Source organism: Triticum urartu, chromosome 5A (assembly GCF_056163025.1).
Source record: "Triticum urartu cultivar PI428250 chromosome 5A, HENAU_Tu73, whole genome shotgun sequence".
NCBI lineage: Eukaryota > Viridiplantae > Streptophyta > Magnoliopsida > Poales > Poaceae > Triticum > Triticum urartu.
In genome coordinates, this window is record NC_141877.1 from 400,737,611 (window position 1) to 400,753,566 (window position 15,956).

A 15,956-nucleotide genomic window follows, 5' to 3' on the forward strand; every position below is an offset into this window, starting at 1 on the left:
GCACCATGAGGTCAATGTCTTCAAACTAATTTATCTTCAAAATCTTCTGAGAATGCATATGACCTCTCGCCTTCCCTCGCATCTCTAATGCTGTCACAGGTACATGTCCGTGGGAGAATCCCTTGGTTCTCATAGTCTGCATTCGTTTGCAGAATTCTTACAACATCATATTAACTCTCCCGAAGCCAGTTCATGTTTATCCAGCAAGCGGAAGCCTTTGAAGCCTTTGAACATGTTGAAGCCATTCAGTTTGAAGTTCATGGCTACAGAGAAATCTGCAAGGAAGGGCGGCAGACAGCGTCATGGGGGAACATCAAGAGATTTGCCTGATGACCTCTCAGAGCTGTACAAGACAGATCCAGAAGAGGACTATAATCAGCGCAAGACACGAATCCAATGGATTCGAAGATATTGGGCCGCACAATGGTTTAAATACAAGTTTGTGACCCAGGAGTATGCTGAGAAGAATGCGATCAAGAGTCCTTGGGGTGACATTCTCTTCCGAAGCCTTCCACCCAAGACCAGAGCTGAAGCTATTGCTCAGGGGTTCTATCCCTGCATGGTCCGAGGACCACAGCCTGAAAATGCCGACCCATCATCACTGCTCTGGTGTCGTGATGATAATCTCTTCAAGCGCAACTTCCAGCATGCAAAGGCATCGGCCAAGGAAAACAAGAAGTCATTGGGATTAGACTTCAACCCTGGTCCTTCTGCTCCCCGGGCTGACGGCTCACGCGATGCTGAACCCAATATCATCAGACCGTTCTACAACCTTGATGGCCTCATCACTCACATTTCTGTTCAAGGTGCCAAAGTGGATCATTTTGATGATGATGCCGACACTGATGAAGCCCCACCTCCTACTCCAAAGCCGCAGAAGCAAAAGAAGGCTAAAGCTTCAAGATCAGCTGCTCCTCCAAAAGCTTCACGTGCGAAGCCACTGGCTACTGCACCTCCTAAAGACAGTGTGCAGTTTGAAGATCTATCAAGTACCTCCAAGAAGACGGAGATGGAAAAGAATACTGATCAGGCATTGACCCTTACTGCCATTCTGCGAGACGAACACATTGATCTGTCAAGTGATGAAGATCTTGCAGATGACGCTCTTGAGCAACTGATTAAGAGCAAGGAAGAAGCAGAAATCTTCAATGATTTGCCTCTCTTTGACGTGGCAATCATCCACAACTTCATTGATGAGTGGTTTGAAACCCCCAATCTCAGCTTTGAAGATCTGGAACTTCCAATTGGCCTCAGCGTCTCTTTCAATGGCGCCATTGCTTCTGAGCTCGCTCTAGCTCAGCGCATAGTTGAACTGAAGCACAAAATTGACTATGAGAAAGCTCAGTTCAAGAAGCACATGGCAAAGCTCAGCGTGCAAGAAGTCAAAAAATTCAAGGTTATGCTGCACGAGCTCAAGGAAGCTTTTCTCAAGAAACGAGAAGAAGCTAAAGGTTCTCGTGAGCGCATGAAGAGTCTGGCTGACAAGTGCGTGCAAGCCTACAATGAAGCTGAAAAGCGCAAGGCTCTTGGTCGTCCTGGCATCGACCCCAGAATGGCTGCAAAGAAGAAGAAGCCATCGACTGATCAATCTGCACCTTCAAGGCAGGAAGAACCTCGCATTGTCTTCCCAAGCAGCATGTCTGGCTCGAAGCCAAAGGTCAGGTCAACCGCTTCAGAACTGAAGAAGACAAGGACTGCCGAGGCTGAAGCCAGAAAGAGGAAAAATCATGAAGCTTCTGATGTCACTCCCTCCAAGAAGAAGTGCAAAACCAAGAAAGATCGGGCTGCTCCCACAGAGCCCCTTGTTGTCGAGCCCATCTCGGTTGCTCGTCCTGACTCTTCGCATCAAGAACGACGGATGGTAGCCACAGAGGCTCCCGAAGCCGAAGACATTCCAGCAGTTGACCCCACCGCTGCTGAAGACATTGGTCACCATGACAATGTTGAAGATGATGTAGTTCTTCCTCAGATCGAGCACAACTTGGTATCATCGCCTGTTCTCACGAACAGCGAACTCATCAGCATTGGTCGTCCTCTGACGCCAATTGCTCAGGATGCATCATGGGCTGATCACCCACAACAACAAGACACCCCGAGTACTCCCCAACAACAAGTCACACCACCTGTGCAAGAAGAAGATCATGACTTTGCGGCCCAGCCAACTCCATCTCCACAGGCGTCGCCAGCGTTACGCAGGCGTCGCAAAGGACCAAGGCCCCAAGTCCCTCTTTCGAGCGTTCCAGAAGGAGAAGTGCACCACCAATCTGTTGCACTTCAAGTGTTCCCAGAAGCCACTCCTACTGTGAATGTCTCCCAGTCTGAAGCTAAAGTTGTTGAAGACAATCCGGCTGCATCAGCCGAATACAATCAAGCAGAAGAATGTGTCCCTACTCCCCCATCACTGAAGAAGCTGTTCCTAAAGTGAACGTGTCTGTGCCCGATCCTCCAGCTCATCAAGTGGAGGTTGAGAATCTTGAGGCTGCCACCACTAACACCAATGAAGCCAATGACGTAGTCATGGCTGAAGCAAATGTGGAGCCTGCACCAAACACTATGCCAGAAGGCAATGATGCACCTGCAACAGATGTGCAGCCTGACGCCTCTGTTGATGCCACTGCTCCTGTTCTGCCACCAAGGCCACACACTATCGAGCAAGCGTACAACTATGGCCAGCTTATCACTGTCAAATGGCCGCTTCTTGTTCCTCCACCTGCTGCTGGTCCCCAATTTTACTATCACGTTGAGCACAGGCCTCAGGTTCAGAAGCCAATGCCAAGGCTGCCTAGGTTTCCAGGCACTGCATCTGCACCCGGATCATTCAATATCAATGGCTTCAAAGCACACAACACCTTCTTTGATAGCGCCAAGAACCCCTACTCTAAGGCGAGAATATCTTCTGATCGGTTCTGGAGCTATCAGCAGTGCAGTTATTACTCATGCATCTTATACAATCAAGGTCGCATTTTTTCACATATGCGTCTTGACACTGAAGCCATAACTGGTCTGCCCTGTTTGGAAGAAGCGCTAGATTGCTTCAGAGAGTCTGGTTTGTTGTAGTTCGTCACTGACAAGGACCACTGGAACAAAGAATTTCTGCTCCAATTCTATGCCACTCTTCATATTCGTGGCTACAACAGGGATCCGAAGACTTGGGTCCTTGAGTGGATGACAGGCAATGTTCATCATGAAGCCAAAGCCTTTGATGTCATTGAGCTCACTGGCCTGCCCACTCCAGGTGATCTTTATGAACCTGGTTGTCAGCTTCACAGTGCTGCTATGGAAAGCATTTTTCACAAGCCTGAACCCAACATGAGTCAGATGCTTAGCATGATGAAGCCTTTGCCTCCCGGTGCTGAATATCCTAAGGAGTTCTTTGTTGAAGACCTTGAGTATCTGCCCCGTACCATCTATCACATTATAAGGCGAACTCTCTGGCCCATCAAAGGACATTCTCCACATGCAAAGCTTGAAGGTGCAATGAAGACTTTGGTCTTCCATATTCTTCACGGCAAAAGCTTCAATGCACAAGACTTCTTCATCCGCCAACTTGCTGCATCAGGATCTGATCTCTTTGGCTTGAAGTTTTATGCTCCATGGATTATGCGTCTGATCAAACTTCACTCAGTTGTCAACTATCAGTCCTCTGCTCGCAATCATCTGATTTTTCTGCCTGAGGTTGATATGTCAGTTGAAGCCATCTATCCAGAGCCTACCAAGGAGCCCCTTAGTCTTCAAAATGCTGAGAATCAAAGCTTCCCTCAAAACATTGAAGGAGTTCAAGCAGTCACTCGTGTTTATCCCCTGGCTGGTACTACGCGTGCACCTCATCGTGCCCTCACTGAAGCCACCGAAAGCACCATTGCACAACGGCCCAAGAAGAGATCTCGTGTTCTCAATGACCGAGAGCTTCTGGTTGCCCTTCATCAGAAACAGGATAAGCATCATGACTGGCTGAAGCGTCAAATGAAAAGCCTCTTGGTGGACGTAAACAGGATTCGCAACCTTGCCACCAAGAATGCCTTTGTCGCCCATGAAACTTGTCGACGTACATGGAAAGGGCTGACGCTTATGTGCTCTGACGATGATCTTCAAGAAGATGGCTTCACTGAACGTTTCAAGTTTGACTCAACACCTCTGAGAAGGACTGTGTTGTGGCGCACTCCGTCTCTTGAAGACTCTGAGTTCTCCTCCTCTGCTGCAACAGTGAATGCATGTGTCATTGATAATGAAGACGATGCTACTTCACCACCTTCAGCGTGAATCGACACTGCACCAAGTTCGTCTGCACCGCCAACCAACACCAACGCCCCTGCTGCTTCACCAACTCCTCGTGGGAATGAGTAGATGCTCTATGTCTTCAAACCTTTTTGGTCCTTACTGACAAAAGGGGGAGAAGCATATGAGTTTGATAGTCTTCAAGCGGGTCCATATGGGCGGTTGTTTTATATTTTGCCTAGTGTTTACAACTCTCGCTTTTTGATACATTTGGTTCTTTGGGTTGTAACACTTAAACTCGATGGTCGTCTGCTACTTATTTGCTATTCTGCGATGCGATGATAAATTCCGCATGTGCGATGATAACTTCCGCACTTAGGTCATTCTGCAGACGTCCATTTTTCATTATGCATGACATTATCTTTGTTATATCAAATCATGCATGATGAATTGTCTTCATAAGTTGAAGAGGATCTCCATAAGTACAACCTGCCATGTGCATTTTCATTCCAAAAGCAAATTACTTATATGCACATCTTCAGGGGGAGACTTTGCCACTTATGAAGACAAGACGTAAATCCTTTACATTTCACATACTTTTCCCCGTTGAAAACTTCAACCAGTTTGTCATCAATCACCAAAAAGGGGAGATTGTAAGTGCATCTAGTGCCACCCCTAGTTGGTTTTGGAGTATTGACGACAAACCTGGTTGAGGGACTAATGTGTTTGTGAGAATTGCAGGATAACACAGGTAGTAGTCCCTCATTGATTCGGTTTACCTACCGGAGATGACCCCTAAAAATGTATGAAGACATTGACGACAATGGTGGTATGTGAAGACATTCATATTGAAGACTATGACATGAGAAGACATTGAGTGAAGACTATGAAGCGCGAAGACTTAGTCATTTCGTTGTTTCCTTTTCTTCTTTGTTGAGTCATAGGAACCACCGTACTGTTAAGTGGGGTCCAAGTGAACAAAGTCAGAGTGACTGAAGTGATGCTCAACCCAAATCCTATGTCTTCGAGCGAAGACAATGAGAGCAAATCTTATCCAGAGTTGGATGAGTCAGCTTTGCTTATAGCCCAAGTAAAGTTGCCGCGTGTGCTTGAAATCTAACCGTTGGAACACGTGTCAGTTCCTTAGTGACCCAGGGTCATTTCGAACATATCAGGTCGGGTTGCCTAGTGGCTATAAATAGCCCACCCCCTACACCATAAATTGGTGGCTGGTCAAAGTTAGTGCATGGCTTTTGTCGTATTGAGAGCAACCCACCTCGAAGCCTTTGAGAGAGAGAAATCCTTGCGAGGACAAAGCCCAAACACCTAGAGCCAAAGAGTGTTAGGCATCACTAAAGTCTTTCTGTCTGCGTGACCTGAAGACTTATTACACTTGAGGACTGTGAATCCTCCAGCCGTTTAGGCGTCGCGTTCTGAGCATCCAAGAGTCATTGTGGATCGCCGGTGAACGAAGTCTATGAAGGTTTGGAAGTCTACCTTGAAGACTTACCAGAGTAATTGGGCGAGGACTGGGTGTCCTTAGCTCAAGGGGAATAAGGTGAATATGCGGTCTTCTGAGTTGAATCTCAGCCAACCTAACCAGACGTACAGTTGTCACAACAACTGGAACTGGTCCAACAAATCCTGTGTCCTCAACAAGTGACTGGTTCTATCCTCTCCCTCTCTTTACTTAGAGTTTGACTTCGTGAAGTCATTGCCTGTTTGCTTTACCTATTTGTCTTCACTGTCTGACTAGTATCATAGTTTGGCTTCATACCATCTTCCATCCTGATCCTTACTACCTAGCTGCTATTTGTCTTCGTACTCTCACGTTATTGCATACTTGACTATGGCTTGCTTAGTGTAGTTTATCTTCTGCTGCATATCAATAGGGTCATTTCTATTGTTTGTCTTCGAAACATCCATGTTTTGAAGACTTTCATAAAAATCGCCTATTCACCCCCCCTCTAGTCGATAACTAGCACTTTCAAAGTGTCATATGTATGACAGAAAAAAATTCGTTCGGCCCAAAATGTCACGGATGTGTCTTTTTTTGTAGTGTTGAGAATACTTGATGTATGTCTTGCATGTGCTTATCTGTGGTGACAATGGGATATTCACGTGATCTACTTGATGTATGTTTTGGTGATCAACTTGCGAGTTCTATGACCTTGTGAACTTATGCATAGGGGTTGGCACATGTTTTCGTCTTGACTCTCCGGTAGAAACTTTGGAGCACTCTTTGAAGTTCTTTGTGTTGGTTGAATAGATGAATCTGAGATTGTGTGATGCATATCGTATAATCATACCTGCGATACTTGTGGTGACATTAGGGTTTTGGTTGATTTGTGTCTTAAGGTGTTATTCTAGTACGAACTCTAGGATATATCGAACAGAAAGAATAGCTTCGTGTTATTTTACTACGGACTCTTGAATAGATCAATCAGAAAGGATAACTTTGAGGTGGTTTCGCACCCTACAATAATCTCTTTGTTTGTTCTCCGCTATTAGTGACTTTGGAGTGACTCTTTGTTGCATGATGAAGGATAGTTATATGATCTAATTATGTTATCCTTGTTGATAGAACTTGCACTAGTGAAAGTATGAACCCTAGGCCTTGTTTCAAAGCATTGCAATACCGTTTCGCTCACTTTTATTACTTGCCACCTTGCTGTTTTTATATTTTCAGATTATAAAAACATATATATACCATCCATATTGCACTTGTATCACCATCTCTTCGCCGAACTAGTGCACCTATGCAATTTACCATTATATTGGGTGTGTTGGGGACACTAGAGACTCTTTGTTATATTGGGTGTGTTGGGGACACTAGAGACTCTTTGTTATATGAGATGTTCCAAGAGCTGAAATTGGGATTTCAGGCTCATGCCCGTGTTGAGAGGTATGAGACCTCTCACAAGTTCTTTTGCCAACAAGATGGAGGAAAATAGCTCAGCTAGTGAGCATGTGCTCAGAATGTCTGGGTGCTAAAATCACTTAAATCAAGTGGGAGTTAAACTTCCAGATAAGATAGTGATTGATTGAGTTCTCTAGTCACTATCACTAAGCTACTAGATCTTTGTGATGAACTATGACATGCAAGGGATGGAGATGATCCCGGAGCTGTTCGCGGTGCTTAAGACCGCAACAAGTATAAATCAAGAAGGAGCATCAAGTGTTGATGGTTTAACAAGACCACTGGTTTCAAGAAGGGCAAGGGCAAGAAGGGAAACTTCATGAATGGCAAACCAGTTGCCGCTCCAGTGAAGGAACCCAAGGTTGAACCCAAACCCGAGACTAAGTGCTTCTATTGTAAGGGGAACGGTCACTGGTAGTGGAACTACCCCAAATACATGGTAGATAAGAAGGCTGGCAACTTCAACAAAGTATATACGTGTTATTAATGTGTACCTTACTAGTACTCCTGGTAGCACCTGGGTATTGGATACCGGTTCAGTTGCTATTATTGGTGACTTGAAGCAAAAGCTACGGACTAAACGGAGACTGGCTAAGGGCGAGGTGACGATGTGTGTTGGAAGTATTTCCAAAGTTGATGAGATCACCATTGCAAGCTCCATCTGCCTTCGGGGTTAGTATTGAACCTAGATAATTGTTATCAGGTGTCTACGTTGAGCATGAATATGATTAGATCATGTTCATTGCAATACGGTCATTCATTTAAGTTAGAGAATAATGGTTATTCTGTTTACATGAATGATACCTTTCATGGGCATGCACCCTATGTGAATGGTTCATTGAATCTCGGTCGTGGTAATACACATGTTCACGCCAAAAGATGTAGAGTTAATAATGATAGTACCACTTTCTCGTGGCACTGCCGCTTAGGTCATATTGCCGTAAGATGCATGAAGAAACTCCGTGTCGATGGATGTTTGGAGTCACTTGATTTTGAATCGCTTGACACATGCGAGCCATGCCTCATGGGCAGGATGACTAAGACCCCGTTTTTAGGTACAATGAAATGGGCAAGTCACTTGTCGGAAATAATACATGCTGATGTGTGTGATCCAATGAGAATTGAAGCATGCGGTGGATATCGCTATTTTCTCATCTTCACTGACGATTTGAGTAGATAAAGGTATATTTACTTAATGAAGCACACGTCTGAAACGTTTGAAAAGTTCAAGCGATTTCAGAGTGAAGTTAAGAATCATCATAACAAGAAGATCAAATTCCTACGATCTGATCGATGAGAATTTCTGAGTTATGAGCTTGGCAATTACTTAAGACATTGTGGAATTGTTTCACAGTTGAAGCCACCTGGAACACCACAGGGTAATGGTGTGTCCAGACATCGTAATCGAACCCTATGAGATATGATGCGATCTATGATGTCTCTTACCGATCTGCCGTTTTCATTTTGAGGTTATGCGTTAGAGACAGCTGCATTCACTTTAGATAGGACACCATCTAAGTCCGTTGAGACGACGTCATATGAACATTGGTTTGGCAAGAAACCAAAGTTGTCATTTCTTAATGTTTGGGTCTGCGATGCTTAAGGCTTCAGCCGGAGAAGCTCGAACCCAAAAGCGGACAAACACATCTTCGTAGGATACCCAAAGGTGACAGTTGGGTGTACCTTCTATCTCAGATCCTAGGGCAAATTGTTTGTTTCTAAGAACGGGTCCTTTCTCGAGAAGGAGTTTCTCTTGAAAGAATTGAGTGGGAGGAAGATAGAACTTGATGAGGTTGTTGAACCTCTACTTCAACCAGAAAGTGGTGCAACACAGAAAGATGTTTCTGTGGAACCTATGTCGGTTGAAGAGGAAGTTAATGATAGTGCTCATGAAGCTTCGGATCAAGTTCCTATCGAACCTCGTAGGTCGACAAGGATATGTACTACTCCTGAGTGGTATGGTGATCCTGTCTTAGATATCATGTTGTCAGACAACAATGAACCTACGAGCTATGGAGAAGTGATGGTGGGCCCGTATTCCGACAAATGGTTAGAAGCCATGAAATCCGAGATAGGATCCATGTATCAGAACACAGTATGGACTTTGGTGGACTTGCCCAATGATCGGCAAGCCATTGAGAATAAATGGATCTTTAAGAAGAAGACGAACGCGGACGGTAATGTCACCGTCTATGAAGCTCGACTTGTGGCAAAGAGTTTCTCACAAGTTCAAAGAGTTGACTACGATGAGATTTTCTCACCCGTAGCGATGCTTAAGTCCGTCGGAATCATGTTAGCATTAGCTGTATTTTTCGATTATGAAATCTGACAGATGGATGTCAAAACAAGTTTTCTTACCAGTTTTCGTAAGAAAGAGTTGTATGTGATACAATCAAAGTTTTTGTCGATCCTAAGGATGCTAAAAGGTATGCTGGCTCCAGCGATCCTTCTATGGACTAGAGCAAGCATCTCGGAGTCGGAATATATGCTTTGATGGAGTGATCAAAGCTTTTAGGTTTATACAATGTTTGCTAGAAACTTGTATTTACAAGAAAGTGAGTGGGAGCACTACAACATATCTAATAAGTATATGTGGATGACATATTGTTGATCCGAAATAATGTAGAATTTCTGGAAAGCATAAACGTTTGTTTGAAGAGTGATTTTCAAAGGAAGACCTGGATAAAGCTGCTTACATATTGGGCATCAAGATCTATAGAGATGGACCAAGACGCCTGATGATACTTTCAAAGAACGCACACCTTGACATGATTTTGAAGGAGTTCAAAATAGATCAGTCAAAGAAGGGATTCTTACCTGAGTTGTAAGGTGTGAAGTTGAGTAAGACTTAAAGATTGACCACGGCAGAAGAAAGAGGAAGGACGAAGGTCGTCCCCTATGCTTTTGTCATAGGCTCTATACGGTATGCCATGCTGAGTACCGCACCTGATGTGTGCCTTGCCACATGTCTGGCAAGAGGGTACAAAGGTGATCTAGGAGTGAATCACCAGATAACGGTCAAAATTATCCTTAGAGGAATAAGGAAATGTTTCTCGGTTATGGAGGTGATAAAGAGTTCGACGTAAAGAGTTACGTCGATGCAAGCTTAACACCTATCCGGATAGCTCTGAGTAGAGATGCCGGATACGTATAATGGAGCAACAATTTGGAATAGCTCCAAGTGGAACGTGGTAGCAGCATCTACGATATGATATAAAGTTTTGCGAAATACATAGGGATATGAATATTGCAGACCCATTGACTACAACCTCTCTCACAAGCATAACATGATCAAACCCAGAACTCATTGAGTGATAATCACATAGTGATGTGAACTAGATTATTGACTCTAGTAAACTCTTTGGATGTTGGTTACATGGCGATGTGACCTGTGAGTGTTAATCACATGGCGATGTGAACTAGATTATTGACTCTAGTGCAAGTGGGAGACTGTTGGAAATATGCCCTAGAGGCAATAATAAATTGGTTATTATTATATTTCCTTGTTCATGATAATCGTTTATTATCCATGCTAGAATTGTATTGATAGGAAACTTAGATACATGTGTGGATACATAGACAACACCATGTCCCTAGTAAGCCTCTAGTTGACTAGCTCGTTGATCAATAGATGGTTACGGTTTCCTGACCATGGACATTGGATGTCGTTGATAACGGGATCACATCATTAGGAGAATGATGTGATGGACAAGACCCAATCCTAAGCCTAGCACAAGATCGTGTAGTTCGTATGCTAAAGCTTTTCTAATGTCAAGTATCATTTCCTTAGACCATGAGATTGTGCAACTCCCGGATACCGTAGAAATGCTTTGGGTGTACCAAACGTCACAACGTAACTAGGTGGCTATAAAGGTGCACTACAGGTATCTCCGAAAGTGTCTGTTGGGTTGGCACGAATCGAGACTGGGATTTGTCACTCCGTGTGACGGAGAGGTATCTTTGGGCCCACTTGGTAGGACATCGTCATAATGTGCACAATGTGATCAAGGAGTTGATCACGGGATGATGTGTTACGGAACGAGTAAAGAGACTTGCCGGTAACGAGATTGAACAAGGTATCAGGATACCGACGATCGAATCTCGGGCAAGTAATATACCAGTAGACAAAGGGAATTGTATACGGGATTGATTGAATCCTTGACATCGTGGTTCATCCGATGAGATCATCGTGGAGAATGTGGGAGCCAACATGGGTATCCAGATCCCGCTGTTGGTTATTGACCGGAGAGTTGTCTCGGCCATGTCTGCATGATTCCCGAGCCTGTAGGGTCTACACACTTAAGGTTCGATGACGCTAGGGTTATAGGGAAAGTATGTACGCGGTTACCAAATGTTGTTCGGAGTCCCGGATGAGATCCCGGACGTCACGAGGAGTTCCGGAATGGTCCGGAGGTAAAGATTCATATATAGGAAGTGAGGATTTGGCCACCGAAGGTGTTCCGGGCATCACCGGTAATGTACCGGGACCACCGGAAGGGTCCGAGGGTCCACCGGGAGGTGCCACCAGCCCTAGAGGCTTGTGTGGCCCAATAGTGGGAAGGGACCAGCCCCTAGGTGGGCTAGGGCGCCCCCCACCAAGGCCCAAGGCGCCTCAAGAGAAGAGGGGGGCAAACCCTAGGGCAGATGGGCCCTAAGGCCCACCCCAGGTGCGCCTCCCCCTCTCCCCCCTTTGGCCGCCACCCTAGATGGGATCTGGGGCTGCCGCACCCCTTGGGGTGGGAACCCTAGAGGGGGCGTAGCCCCCCCCCCTATATATAGTTGAGGTCTAGGGGCTGCCCAAGACATGAGTTATTCTCTCCCAAGGCGCAGCCCTACCTCTCTCCCTCCTTGTCTCTCGTAGTGCTTGGCGAAGCCCTGCTGGAGTTCCGCGCTCCTCCACCACCACCACCACGCGTTGTGCTGCTGCTGGACGGAGTCTTCCCCAACCTCTCCTTCTCCCCTTGCTGGATCAAGGCGTAGGAGACGTCACCGGGCTGCACGTGTGTTGAACACGGAGGCGCCGTTGTCGGCGCTTAGATCGGAATCAACCGCGATCTGAATCGCTACGAGTATGACTCCTTCATCCGCGTTCTCGCAACGCTTCCGCTTAGCAATCTACAAGGGTATGTAGATGCACTCCCCTTCCCCTCGTTGCTAGATTACTCCATAGATTGATCTTGGTGATGCGTAGAAAATTTAAAAATTCTGCTACGTTCCCCAACAGCTGCCGCCGGTGACTCCATCCCGTTCACCGTGTACACGGTTGACGGAAGAGCATGCCTCCGAAACCCCGCCTCTCTGGATCCTGTACGGGAGAGGGGCGATTAGGCTTTTGGGGAGCGACTACGTGACTGCTTGCCTCCGATTGAGTACTTCCTCTACGTCCACGTCGCCTTCGTCATCACCATGTCCACTGACGCCAAACGTGCCACCGCCGAGAAGCTCGAAACCAAGAAGAAGGTCGCCGAGGACGCCGCTGCTGTCACCACTGTGGCCTCTGCCTGGCCGATTGGAGGGTATAACTTGTTTATCCCGCTCCTATTGATTTCTGTTTTAACCATGCTAGCGTTATCCATAGATGGATCTGCTATTAGCATAGTATGTACTTGCATGATCGAATATCAACATGTGTTTATTTCTGTCAATGCCATGCTAGTAATTTATTCATGGATTAATTTAATCAAAAAACTGTCTATTTACTCAGTAGTACAATGAGACCTTCCAAATGGATCACATCAATCCCTACTACTTAAAAACTAAGTAGCATTTAATTTCCTGCCAGGTAGAATTCTTCATCATTTACACGGCAGACGCACCTTCACAGTATATAGCTCAATCACATTAATTTACTTACTAAACCGCAACACGTTAATATGGGCAGGATTTGGTAAACATTTATTTACACAATCACACTTGTATGGACAGTTAAATCACGAGATAACAAACTAAAATATTTATATCCCGTTGCAGCACACGGGCATTGTCCTAGTGTAATCAATAAGGATTTTCTGTTAGGAAGTTTCCTAGTGTAGTTACATTCCTTTGGGTAGTTAGAGCATCTCTAGGAGACCCCTTAAAGTGGTCAAATCCATAAAAAAGAGGTGTTTATAGTTTTGGCCAAGAAAACAACATCTGGCAGATCCGGTAAAACTTGTTCGGCCCTTAAACCTTTTAAAGGGCACTGAAAATCTATCCACGAGAACCTTATATGTACAGTTTCGAAGGCAGTACACAGTTCATTAGAGCAGACGCGTCGCCGTGGAACTGGCCGGAATCTACCCGGATCTCACCGGAATCCGTCGCTACATGTCGAAAGAAGCCCTCGCACGCCGGAATTTGCCACCACAGATCCGAATTGCAGCTGGCTCGACCTCCACTGCTGAGGTGAGGCCGTCCACGGGTAGGGCGGAGCATGCCACCGGTGGCCCGAATCAGGGCGGGGCGACGCCAAAGAAGGGCAGAGGGTGTCGGGGAGCTCACGCGGCCACGCCGGGGGGGCGGGAGCTCACGCGGCCAAGCCATGGAGCGCGTGCGCGGCGGCGGGCGGTACCGACTCAATCTAGGACGGGAAGACGCACCAGGGAGCACGCAGTCAGGGCAGGGGGAGGCGGGCGGCGCCGGGGCGAGGCACGTCGTGGCCGGAGACGGGATCTGCCGGGACGAGAGGAAAAAAAGGGCTATAGGGGGATATAGTTTCATTTACGGGGCCTGCTCTGCCCGGAGCAATTTTGCACCGTAAAAACAGTTTGCAGTGCCCCTTAGAGCATCTCCACTCACGCCCCCAACAGGCCCCCAGGACGCGATTTTTCCGCCGGCGCCGAAAAAAAACCCAGTGGCGCCCCCAGGACGCCGAATTGCGCCGATTCGGCCCATTTTTTGGCCCGGCGATCTCAGGCCGAACCCAGCGCACTGGGGGCGCTTGGGGGCTCCGGAGGAAGGAAAAGCGCCACGGGGGCCACCACTGTCAGACGAAAAAAATACTTTTCTTCGCCCAAATTCGCCCCCGCGCGCTATATATAGGACGACACCTGCCTTTTCACTACCGTGCCGATCCTGATGCCGCCCACCTGCCACGGCCGGTGGTCCACCGCTTGAAAGGCCATTTCCCCGCCGAAAAGAGAGGGTTTCGCCGCGCTGCCTCCATCCCGTTCCTGGGCGAGCTTTCCAGCGCTACGACCACACAGGCAGGGGATACCGACGGCTGCGCACCTCCCACGCCTGCCAGGTGTTTGACGATTTGCCTGTTCGGTGATGGACTCCGACGACGAGGAGGCGGTCACGGCGCTGCTGGAGGAGGAAGCCGAGACCGACACTCAGGACGAAGAGCACCTCATGGTCCTCGCGGCTCTGGCCGGCCTGTTTGCGAGCAATGCAAAGCCGCGGCGAGGTGGCTCGGCGCCAGGCCGCCGTAAGAGCAAGTAGAGGCATCGGCTGGAGGGTTACTGCTTTCTCTACACCGACTACTTCGCCGACGCTCCACTGCACGACGAGAAAGTATTTCAGTGCCGTTATCGAATGAGCCGAAAGCTCTTCCTCAAGATTGCGAATTCCATCCGGGAGTTCGACAACTACTAAATTTGCAAGAAGGATTGCACCGGCACACTTGGATTCACCTCACTCAGATGTGCATGACAGCTATGAGGATGCTTGCATACATAGCTCTCGGTGATACACTGGAAGACTATGGACGCATGGTCGAGTCCACCACCATTGAGTGTTTGTACAAGTTTGGCAAGGCAGTGGTGGCAGTGTTTGGACCACAATACTTGCGATCACCCAATGCTGAAGACACTGCTCGGATTCTAGCACAGAATGCAGCAAGAGGATTCCCTGGGATGCTTGGAAGCATCGACTGCATGCATTGGGCATGGAAAAACTATCCATTTGCTTGGCATGGGATGTACAAAGGCGCCAAAGGAGCTTGCAGTGTGGTACTTGAGGCGGTGGCCACACAGGACCTCTGGATTTGGCACTCCTTCTTTGGTATGCCAGGAAATCACAGTGACATCAACGTACTGCAGTGCTCGAATGTCTTTGCCAAGCTTGTTGAAGGTCATGCTCCTCCGATGAACTTCGAGGTCAATGGGCACCACTAAAACAAGGGTACTACCTAGCAGATGGCATCTATCCGAGATGGTCCGCATTTGTGAAGACTAACCCCTGTGCCAGGAGGCAAAAACTCCTACTTTGCCAAGTGTCACGAGGCTTGCAAGAAGGATGTCGAGCGGGCATTTGGTGTGCTCCAATCTCGATTTGCTGTTGTCCAGTACCCCGCTCTGACCTGGTCGAAAGATCAAATGTGGGAAGTCATGACTTGTTGTGTCATCTTGCACAACATGATCACTGAGAGCGAGCAGGAAGAGCTAGTATTCGACACTGAACCATATTACAGGCAGGGTCCTCTTGTCCAAGTTGACCACCAGTTACCGGCATCGTGGGTTGCCTTCCTCAATATGCGTCAGGAGATCCGAGACCCACAGGTGCATCAAGAATTGCGACACGATCCGGTGGAGCACCTATGGAGGCTCAAGGGCAACGCCTAGTTCGATGCGTGATGAACTATGAGTTTTAATTTGTGTTTGAATTATGAGTTTGCTTCGTTGAACTACTCGATTTGTATTAATTTATGTGACGAACTATGTGATAAAAATTAGTTTATGATGAATTTTGTGCCGAAGAATGATGAATTTGGGCCAATTTGCGCCAAATTTGGGCCGATATCGATGGCTGGGGGGCGAACTTTGGGGGGTCGGCTGGGAACCCGAGCCCCTCCCCCTCGCACGCCGAAACTACCGCCCGTTGGCCCCCAAGCGACAATATT